Source organism: Crocodylus porosus, unplaced genomic scaffold (genome assembly GCF_001723895.1).
Source record: "Crocodylus porosus isolate Cpor-Errol unplaced genomic scaffold, CroPor_comp1, whole genome shotgun sequence".
Classification (NCBI taxonomy): domain Eukaryota; kingdom Metazoa; phylum Chordata; order Crocodylia; family Crocodylidae; genus Crocodylus; species Crocodylus porosus.
Genome location: NW_017728886.1, coordinates 88,648,849 through 88,660,212, shown reverse-complemented (window position 1 = coordinate 88,660,212; position 11,364 = coordinate 88,648,849). Strand labels below are relative to the sequence as shown.

General features: G+C 45.5%; 1 protein-coding gene across 3 annotated transcripts in view; it reads right to left on the bottom strand.

Moving 5' to 3' along the window:
* STARD3NL (STARD3 N-terminal like) overlaps window positions 1-4,602 on the bottom strand; it is a 43,219-nt gene extending 38,617 nt beyond the window's left edge. Inside the window, exons 1-2 of one of the 3 annotated variants that reach the window (XM_019538852.1) lie at window positions 4,510-4,602; window positions 1,634-1,728 (exon numbers count right to left, since the gene is read on the bottom strand). The gene's annotated coding sequence lies outside the window, so the exon portion shown is untranslated. The remainder of the gene's footprint in view (window positions 1-1,633; window positions 1,729-4,509) is intronic. The other 2 variants (XM_019538833.1, XM_019538843.1) reach the window with 2 other exon arrangements.
* Between the last annotated feature and the right edge of the window lie 6,762 nt (window positions 4,603-11,364).

Here is an 11,364-nt window from a genome sequence, read left to right as displayed (position 1 = left end):
ACCCTAGAAACTATGAAACTACTTTGTAACTGTACTCCCATTAACCACACCAGACAAAATGAAGAGGAAAGAATTACCAAAGGTCTGCTATTAGAGGCCTTAAAATGACAGGAACTAGTTAGCATCACAGCTTCTACCTCCCCTCATTTTCACATCTTCTCCTAGCAGGCTCAAAACAGAAACCCTAAAAATAAGGGGAATTAGTTAATTGTGGGGCTGACAGAACAATAGCAATGGGAACACTAGGTACTGAAAGAGAACTGATAGTTTACAGTAAATATGGATAATGACATACTCCAGGCAAGTAACAGCCTTTTTTCAATCCTGAATCTTTGTGCTTGCATGCAATACACTGTACATCTAAGTCAAGGAGATAACATTCCAACTCCAAAGCACCAAAATTAAATCCATGTCCATCTGAACCTACAGAAAACAACCACAGCACACTTAAATATTTTTTACAAGTCAATATGGGCACAATTTTCCAAGCTATTATTCCATGAGGAAAAAAAACCAACTAACCAATTGGATCAAAATGATATGGAAGATGTTACAAACTCAACCACTGACACTTTAACCTATCAGAAAATTAAGGAGCTGAAATACCAAAAACTCACTATTGGTTCTGCTTCAACATTCATTCTATTTTTTGCATTATCTGAACATACTGCATCACACACCTTCTGGCCAAGTTCATGCTGACCTGGGAGAGGTGATCAATTTCTGCTACAAAGAATGAGAACTGACATCCTTAAACCAGACACTGAGGACACAAAATACACAGCCTTCCTCTTAAACATCAAGCTAGTAATCTAAATAAACCAAGTTACTTAATTTTGTTTTAGGAAGAGCAATAGAGCTTTCACTATGATTAAGCTTTCATCACCCCTGATCCTCACCACCACAGTGAAGAAATCAATTATCTAGCAAGATTTATGACAAAAAGAAAGAATTAATACATATAAATAATAAAATTCATGGTTAATCAAATACTTAAATGATTTTTTTATGTGCAGAAATACTGCATTAGTACAGGCTTCTGGTTTAGCAATACAAACTTGTTTGCTTTTTCTTGAGGTTAAGCACTATCAGTCAGTGCATTCACCTAGGCCTGGTTATCACAAAACTGGAAGTTGATTGGACATTCCCGGCAGAGAAATCGAACATACAGGTTCTCTTTGCTGTATGTGTTTGGCTAAAATATGCGCAGTATTTAACTTGCAAAAAAGTAACCTCGCTGATAGACATCTTGCTTTGGAATCAGTTAAAACTTTGCTGATATACAGATGAGAAAACACCTCTCAGCAATTCATGCAAATATTATTTACTTATTCAATGTATATGCTGTCCTTCCAACAAGGCTCAGAGAAGCTTACAATAACAGAACAGAAAAACTTATAAAATAGAAGATAGAACAAGAGAATAAAACAACTTAAGAAGGAACAAAAATATCAGCATAAAAACAAAACCTCCCAAGAGTATCCCTGCTTAGCTTTGTCAATGCCCACCCAAACAGGAAATTCTTACTATTACATGCATATAGGAGAATGAATATGAGAATGAATATATGAGAATCAATCCCTATAGATATAATATCTCTATCAAGCTATAATTAAGATCCAAAAGTCCCCACCTTAATTTGTTTGGATGTTACCAGTAAGAAACAAAATATCTCAGTATGTTGTCTTATGAAGCTTACTGGTCAGGTCATTTGTTTAAACTGACAACCTGTTGTGGGGAGAAAAAAGAAAAATCTTAAGTTTTGTAAACAGCAACAAAATAAACATCGACTGATCTGTATACCTAATGAAAGCTGCACAAAACACAGGCTACAGAGCTTACACTAGAGCTTTCCAGACCAATTCCTGCACTTAGAATCACAGAAAAGTAGGGTTGGAAGGGATTCCAGGAGGTGCCTATAGTCCGAGCCCAGGGAACGATCATCTATTTCTAAACCAGGGTTTCCCAACTTTTTTCACCCCGTGGCACACTTACATGGCCTCCCCCACTCCACGGCACATTGGCTGAGTGAGGCTGGGAGGAAAGTAGCATGTGGCCAAACGCTGCAGCAGGGGTGGGGGTGAGCGGCCAAACGCTGCAGAGCAGGGGGACTAGGGTGGCAAGCGGCTGAATGCCGAAGACAGGGGGGTAGCAAGCAACAGGAAGCAGGTGGATTGGTGTTTGAATCACTGGCTGATGCCCCCCCAGTCTGGCTGCCCAGAGCAGCAGCAGGTGGGGGGCATGGCTCCAGCCCAAAATGCCATGGCACAGCTGGACATGCCTAATGGCACACCAATTGGGAAACACTGTTCTAAATCATCCCCCTCAACCTGCTCTTAAAAAAAACCTCCCAATAATAAAGATCCCACATCCTCTCTAGATGACCTGCTCCAATACTCAGCCCACCTTCACAGTTCCGCCTAATGTCTAGTCTAAGTTTCACTGACTGTAATTTAAGACCATTTTGTCTTATCCTGCCTCCTGCAGTCACAGAAAACAGTCAAATGTCATCTCCCTTAGAAGCCACCCTTTATATATTTGACCACTGTTACCATATTGTCACTCAATCTTCTCTTCTCCAGGCCAAATAATCCCAGTTCTTTCAACCTTTGCTCATAAACCCTATTTGTTTATGGCCTCTAATCAGTCTTGTTGCTCACTCCCTGGGCTCTTTCCAATCTTCCTACATTTTCCCTGATGGAGTTACGGATAACTAACTCCTCCTTCAGTTCTGACTCCAACTCCTCCTACAGCTCTTCCCTAGAAAGACATTGGTCCACACGTAAGAGGACCACTGGCTGGCAAATAACACGCCCTTACTGCCGTTGCCCCTCCACTATCATGGTTTTGAACGGAAACATACATAGGAAAATTAGGCTGAAAACCCCTACAAAAGGCCAGCTAGGGCAACCCTTCCTCAAGGCAGGATCAGCTCTGTCTAAAGCAGTGGCCCTCAACCATTTTAGACTCAAGCACTCCTCCTTAGGCTTGAAGCACCTCTTAGGGAATGCCAGCTCTTAGCATTCACTCATTTTTTGACTGCAGAAAAACACTAGAGCCATTCTTCTGTTGCAAAGGGCTCAGAAAACCCACAACAGGGCAGCATGTTTTAACACTGTGGATCACTACTTGAAAACTTTGGGCACATCCAAACGAACGCAGACGTGTGGGATGTGACGCTGCAGACCCACCTGCGGTGCCACACATCTCACGTGCAGGCATTTCCTGTGCTGCTACTTTGCAGCATGGTGGGGTTTCTTGAAAAAAATACTACATCAGAAAGAGCAGGGAAGCGCATGTGGGAGTAACGCGTACTACCCAAAGTCAGAGCCTGGCCAGCCAGAGCCACAGTCTGGTGGCCAGCCAGCCTTCCCTGCCACAGCTGCAGCCCAGGAAGCCCCCAAGTAAGGCTGCTGGGGCCAGCATAGTTTCTGGCCCCCAGCCTCCCCTATCCTACCCAGGATAACCTGCTGTGTGCCATAGCACATGCGACACAGGTGTTCCCTCACGGAAAAGGAGCAGTGGCATAAGGTGTGCAGCTACTACTTGTCCCCAGGGAAATGCATATTCCTGCTGCTGGAGATGCACCCTTCAGGTCTCTCTCACAGCAGTAACACTGCATGTCCTCCTGTAGCACCTGTGACGGGATCTCAAAGCATCCCAGGTTTCCTAGCACCTTGGTTAAGAACTGGTGCTCTGAAACCATCCTACACATAGGTTCATCTAAGCTGACCTTAAAAGCTTCCAGCCACAGAGATTCGGTCTATTTCAAGCCCCTCTGGAGCTAGGAAGGGCTTCCCACTACCTAACGCAGCGGCTCTCAACTGTTTCAGACCCGAGGCACCCCTGGACAAGCACAGAAAATGCCACCTCTTTCACATTTTTTTTTCCTGAACACTGAAAGATATGGGAGCAGCTGACCTGCCACAGAGAATGCAGGAAGGCCACAACCACAGATTCCTGTTCCAGACCTCGGGGTTTCTCTTGCCATGTAGCATTAGCACCCGCAGTTGGCACCTGGAGGGGCTCCCAGGGCACGCCTGGGAGGTGGGAGGAGGGTACAGCAGGCTGGTGGGGAATCAGCCATCAAACAGGACCAGAATTTGAACCCTCGGGTCTGATCTCCATCTGCACCCCCCTTCCCACCACCCCTGTTGGCACGGCCCTATTCCCCGCTCCCCCTTCGGCCCCTCCCCTACGATTGCCCCCTCAGCTAAACCCCACCCCCACTCCGAGGGCTGGGGCGGAGCCACGGCGCATGCGCAGCCAGACCCCCGCCCCCGCCAGCCCACTGCGGACCTGTCAGCCGCGCTTAACCCCTCCCGCATCGCACCCCCACGCGCAGGCGGCAGCCAACTGGTGGCGCTCAGCCTCGCTCTGGCCCTGCGGGGGGTGACGCACCCTCCAGCCCGGCGATGCCGGCGCCTACGGAGGGGGGGAGGAGAGGGGCGGTGACGCAGCGCTTAAGAATCCCCCCCCCGGGCGCTTCCTGGTGCGGCGGTACCTTACCCAAAACGCGTGGCTCCGGACCGGGACGGGCACCGTCTGCAGCAAGTCGTGCACAGCGCCGCAGGCTGCGCCAGGGCGGGCAGAGGGCTGGGCTACGGCGCGGCGCAACCCCGCCCCCCGGCCCTCTGCTCTGCGGCGCTGTTCCAGCTGCGGGGGGCGGGGCCTGGGGCGTGGTGCTGACCCTAAGGTCTCCTGCGCCGCGGCGTGCTCTGAGGCCGAGGCGGGGGCCAGGCACGTGCTGCTGCGCGTCCCGGGACACGTGACCCCCTTACGTCAACCGCTTTTCCCCTCCCGCCGGGTTTGGGACACCCTAGGTCCGCCTCGCGCGCTGAGGCATGGCGCATGAGCAAATGCCGCTTTACTGAATACAAGGGGGCGGGGCCTTACTGCTGCCCAAACCCGCGGTGATTGGTTGTGGCGCAGGCACGCGGCTTCCCTCCGTAATGCCTCCCTCCACTCCCCCAGTCGTTCCTGCGGTGAGCCTGGCAGTTCTCAGCCGAGGACGTTTGTGTCACTGTTGAAGGCTCGCGGATGGGAGCCTTCAACAGGCTTTCATGAGCATAGGCACATCAGAGAGATCAGACCAGCGGTCCAGGCTTGTCCAGTGCCTGGTGCCTCGTGGGGCAGAGAGCAGGTGCTGCCAGGGAGAGTCTGAATAGCCGTGTGTCAAGCAGGTCCCACGTGTGACATGCAGGCTCCTGGCATTTCCTTGCTTTGTAAAACAGCGCTGCTGCCCAAGTGCTATTTTACCTGTCTCCCCAAGCTGCCTACTGAGGGAGACTTACAGTTCTTCCCTAATAGGCTCAAGTCCATGATCCATGAGGCTGGGGTGGGCAGGTGTGTACAGGCAGCGGATCCCAGGCCTTCACTGGCTCTGGACCAAGCTAGCACCACTGCAAGATCCCAGCCCGGGCCCACTGGCCATGGAAACCCTGGCCTCATGCTGTTACGGCCCAGCCCCTGCCAGGGTCTCACGGAAACCGGCAGCAGCGACACAGGGAAATGGAGCTGATCCATTCTGCACACCCCTGCACTAGGCCAACTTTTTTGTCCTATAACTGGACAGGTAGTGCCTCATCCCTCCATGGGCCGGATCCAGACCATGGATAGAGTTCCGCACCTGGGGTGAGCACGCAAAGGGGAATAGCCCAACCCCAGTCCTGATCCATCCACTTGGAGAAAAGGGGCTTGGCCCAGCCTTGACCCAGTTGCACAGCGGCTTGGCCTGGCTTTATTCTGAGGGGTAAAACTTAATGCCCCACAAGTATTGGAGTAGGCCAGGGAGGATTGCACCATGGCACATCTATTCAATTAAGAGATCAAGCAAAGCTTGATCATAGCCAATGTTAACCATGGCTAATCTCAATATTCAAATGAGGCCAATTAAGATGCTAATCTGTTAAGTGTTCAAAACCAAATATGGAAAAATAGCTACATTTGATTTAAGGCAGGCTCCAATTAATAATGTCTCTGTGAGATTAGGAAAGGGGTGGCTGGATAACTTAAAGGTTTGGCCAGCTAATTTTCCTAAATGAATGACAAGGGTGGAGGGGCCCAGCAAGCCTTATAGAGGTGTTTTTGCATAAAACAAGTGACTCAAGAGGCAAGCACAACAATTATATTGTAAAGAACCAAATATCAAACATTCATAACAACACAGAATAGTATATAAAGGTTTAAGCTTTTTTTTTAAAAAACACAGATTGTTATATATATTTGTATATAAAGTCTACTAACAGATCTCATCCAGCAAGTCACTTCAAAGGCACTTCACAAGCTAGGAGACTTGAGAGCTGACTGGCTCCCTGCCTTAGAGAGCAGCAGCTGGGTGGTTGCTTAGCAATTGCACAGCTTACAGACTCTCTCCAAGGTTTGCTTTCTCATTAACTCTTTCAGAACCACAAAGAGCAATAACAAGAGAAACAAACAAACAAAAAAAAGTGAGAATACCACTAACACCCAAACACCAAGTAACACACATGCAAAAACAAAACAAGGACCACTCATTCACTGGTCTGAGAACTGTCAGCATTCACTCCACTCACTAACAATACCACACTCTCGACTCTCCTCCCAACATGTACACAAGAGACCTCTTGGCCTACTGCTCCCAGGACTCCTGTACCTAGTAGCAGCCAAGTTAGTCCCTCAGGTACACAAGGGAGGACGATACTTTACCCAGTTCTTTAGCACTTCTCTGCCTTAGGAAGAAGTGTTCTTCAATTACTCCAGCTGTATTCAGGCGAGTAACCCACTAGGAGCTAGGGTCAGATGCCCTCTGGTCAGCTTATTAGATGACCACGATCACCCACAATGATGAATGAGAGATTAAAGGCCAAATGCCCAAGATAAACCGCTTGCTTTGGACCCACAATGGTGGCATGTACTCCTGGACTGGTCCCTCAGAATGGACCACAACAACAGACACTCCTCTCTGTGCACACAATGACTTTCTTATAGTAAAAAGCTCAGACCTCTGGTCAGCTAGGCTTAAGATATCCCTGCTAGGACTGACCAATCATCTTCCAAAAACAAATGTCAATCATGCATCTGGATACAAAGTTCATACATTCATGCCCATCAATCAAAATCCCAATCACCTCAGAAGTGGAAAAAAAACCTGAACTGTCAATCATCCAGACATTCCCACCACTTCTGAGACACTAACCACCATGCTCACTTACGCAAGTTATAGTATCACTTCATCACGGTGAGAAGTTTAAGATCTTGAACCTTCTCAGTTCTGCTTTACAGGGCATGCACAATTCCACTCAAACAACCCACTAAACACAAGGGGAGGGTACAGACACAACATACCAGAAACTTGTGCCAACAATCCCTTCGTTGATGGCACTGGGTCTTGACACAATTGCCATCACAAACTAACCTGATTGAGTTCTGGTACCAAGTGGCCGCAGACACCTCTACTCTGCACCTGAAAATGCAGCATCAGTAGGATGATGACACGAGGCAGTGCTGTCCACTGGTCCAGTTTTACACTCATCAAGTTTTAACCTCCACATTTTTTAAGGTCAATCTGATAATAATCAAATGAACAACCATCACACTCATTCTGGCATACATTCTCATCCATGCACACCATATATCAATTGTACAAACAATCATAATCAACTGAATCACCATTAAAATTACAACTTGTTGAAGTTCACGGTTCCATATACTGGAAGCTGTAGGAGGCCATCCAAAAAACCTCTCCCACTTTGAATGAGTCCCTGTTTGAGCACCAGTTTCCAAAGTCTTGATAATCTGTTGATTATCATTTTCTTCCAACAGTGGCTCGAAGTCTTCATGAAGTGTGGTCAGACAGTTACTGTTAAAGTCCATGCCAATGTGTATTGGCTTTAGATGATCATACAGCACAAAGTCCTTCATTTACAACAATATAATTCTTGGAACCTTATATTCAAAGTCACATCCTTTCAATATCAATACATTGCATAAACAAAAAGTGCCATTATGCCATTCAATTGAGAATCTGAATTAATTAACAACAATAACTTCCTTACCCAAAGTGTTAATACAAATGCAATGATAACCTATATTACAAACTATAGATGAGTTAAGCAAGTCATTTCTCTTTATCATGGGGTAGCATCTGGCAAGATTTTGATTCAAACACATGTCCCCTAGGTCAAGGGCATGATCTTCACAAACCATTCCTAAGCGGTTCTCAGAAACACATGCAAAAATGTTAATCAGCTTCCAGAAGAGTATTATTTACACACATTCCGAAGGTGATAATAGGAAAGATACGCTTAATTTGAGCAGACGCTTTTGGTAGAGCTAAAGCATTTGTGGTGCTTTGCTCTGCATTATTAATCAGTATCCACCAATCTGCAAGTTCTTTCTCCATATCCATTGCCTTGCTTAGTGTCAATTGTCTTAATTCTAGGGGAAGGATCCTGGCATATCTTTGTCTCAGTATGCCTATAATTATATTTTGGATCCATGCTTAAGCCTGAAAACAGAACAAAGCAATAGAGGTATCATTGTCTAATTGACAATTGCCTTTTGGACTCACGCTCTACTCATTGTTAATTCTAGTTGGTCTTCTGACAAATCAAATTCACATTTAACACTAATAGTATTACCTCAATCTCTACATATCATTAGGATACCTTCTTTGGTGATGTTGGCTCCCATCATGTGAATCAGTGACCATGGGTTCAATCTCCATTCAACTCTGGTCATGATACTTCGTCCCTCTGGGATGCTTTCCTGGCTCACTGGAAGGATGGCTGTAGTCATGTATCTTTCAATATCAGTGACAGGCTCCTACAGCTCATGCTCTTGAGGTGTCTAGACATCTGTTTCAGAGGTGAGGGAGTGCTTAATTAGAGCAGCTCTGAGAGCCACTCTAATTAAAATGCCTACAGCATCTCATGTATCAGCATCCCTATACTTCAAAATGGTGGCAGGGGCACTTTATCTAAAGCTCATTTGACGAGCTTTAGATAAGTGCCTCCACTGCCATTTTGAAGCGCGGGGATGATGATACACAAGACGCAGAGGCTGACTGGAGCGCATTATTACCATGCTCCAGGAGACTAGATTCATAAAGTCTGCTCTGACACACCATAATTACGGTGCATCGGAGCAGCCTCTACTTTTATGTATAGTCACCCTTGCAGTTCAGACTCTTGCAGCTCAGGCTTTTTCCTGATGCTCAACCATTTCCAGCAACCTCTTCTTTGCACCAGTGCCAGATAACATTGTGTCAGCAGTATTAACCATATTATTATCACCTGCAATCACAATACATAATTGCTAAGATATAGCAGCACCTTATTGTGAATCTTTGCCACCTTTCCACACTTCTAATGGCAAATTGTGAAACCACTTATATTGTGTCAAAATCAGGAAGAACAAAAGGAGATATACACAGTGGGAGTAGCTTTATTGACCATGTATACTAGCCCTGACCACACAGGGGAGAATATATGCTTTCTCTCTGAAAACATGTGATCCAGTACTTTATCCCCCATTTCCCACTCAACTGGATTCTTCATCTAATCAGAATATCTATCCATACATATAGCATTTAGCTGAACTGCCCTGTTTATATGGGCAGCCCGATTCCAAAATGGCTGCCTTTATCAGGCACCTGGCAGCTGTCAGCTCCAGGCCCTTAAAGGGGCAGGCACCTGCAGTGCCCTGCTACAATCATCCACCTTATCCTTGTCATCATCAGGATGATGACACTGTACAACCTGCTGACACTGAGACACTTGTGACACTGTACAACCTGCTGCTGCATCTGTGCTACTTCTGCAGACAATGCCTTACATACCATTAACAATCCCTGCAAAGCAGCTCTCTTAGGTTTCTGATCTGTTTCAAGCTTTTAAGCTTTACTCTTGTCACTGGGACAGTCCATTGCTGTTTCAACTTTTCATATGCATCCTGGCATACAAATGCCTTAGAGTCCTAAGGACCATTTCCATGCTCTGGGTAAAGGCTGAACCTTTTTAACGTGTTAATCATCAGAGGGTATTCAGTTAGATTGTCATTCATACTCTCCCATGCTCCATTCAGAAATAATGGTGCCTCAATAATAGTCTTGAAACAGGAATAATAAACACCCATTTCAGTACGAAAAGTCATTTCTCTCTTTTTTTGGGAGGGGGGTGTTGCTGTAGCATAGCTGCTACTGTTACTATTTTTGCAGCCTGAGTAGAATGTGACTCACATTTGCCCATTACTTCTTCACCTGTTCTTACAGTGAGCCTTGCTTTTGGGGTTCCTTTCTTATAGTAACTAGGACTGCTTACCGACATGAAAAAAAAACAAAAAAACAGTGTTTTACTTTTGGCTTGGTGTGCCCCCATGCTGAATGCAACACATGATCAAAAGAAGCATCACCTTAGTTTGACTCAGCTTGCCAAATGTCTGTATAGATCGCACACTTCAATGGGGCTTTTTGGCACTTTTATCTAACAGATGTTTGAATTAGCTGTCAGCACCCTAGATCTATTAACAAACCATATACTATCTTTTGGGAACCCTGTCAGTCTTAAAAAGGACTTCAAAGTCACAATGTCTGTGGGAACAGCCAATTTATTGATAAGACCCATTTTCTTTTTTGGTCAGGACCTCTCCTTTTATTTAAAATAAGTTCTAAGAAAAAAAACCCCACCCTTTCTTTATACCACTCTACTCTGAGTTTCTGTAAGCTTCTTTTATATCAACATTTTGTTCATTGTTATTACTAAGTTTTGCTCTACTTTAGAGGATATCCACACTGTTCTTGGGGGTAGTGGGGGTGGGGGAGGAGACCAGGTCACAATATATTAACACAAGCATTAATTCAGGCACTAATTAAACCACAATCTTGTTTACTTTTAGCAAAGATATCCCTCACCTCTATTACCAATGAAAAAAATCACATTTTCTTCCAACAGTAGCATTTACAAAGAAAACTGGGAGTGGTTCCAATTATGGTAGCCTCTTTGCCTTGTAGACATATTCCAATTCACAAACACATTAGCACAATGAACCAAAACTTACAACTTTTTCAGGATCTGTGACCTCAAAATGCCACAATGGCCAGCTAACATCTTTCCAAACTTAGCTGAACAATGAGTAATTCTTGCTCCATTTCAATCTTACAAGCATTCTTCAAAGACATTTCCTGCAAAGTGCCATTTGTGTCTTTAAATTCTCTATGTCCTGAACCTGTTTCTGCCCTTTCTCTATCTTTCATTGATGGCATTTATCCTGCCAACTCTGCACTTTTCCCTTCATAGATTCATAGATTCATAGATGCTAGGGTCGGAAGGGACCTCAATAGATCATCGAGTCCGACCCCCTGCATAAGCAGGAAAGAGTGCTGGG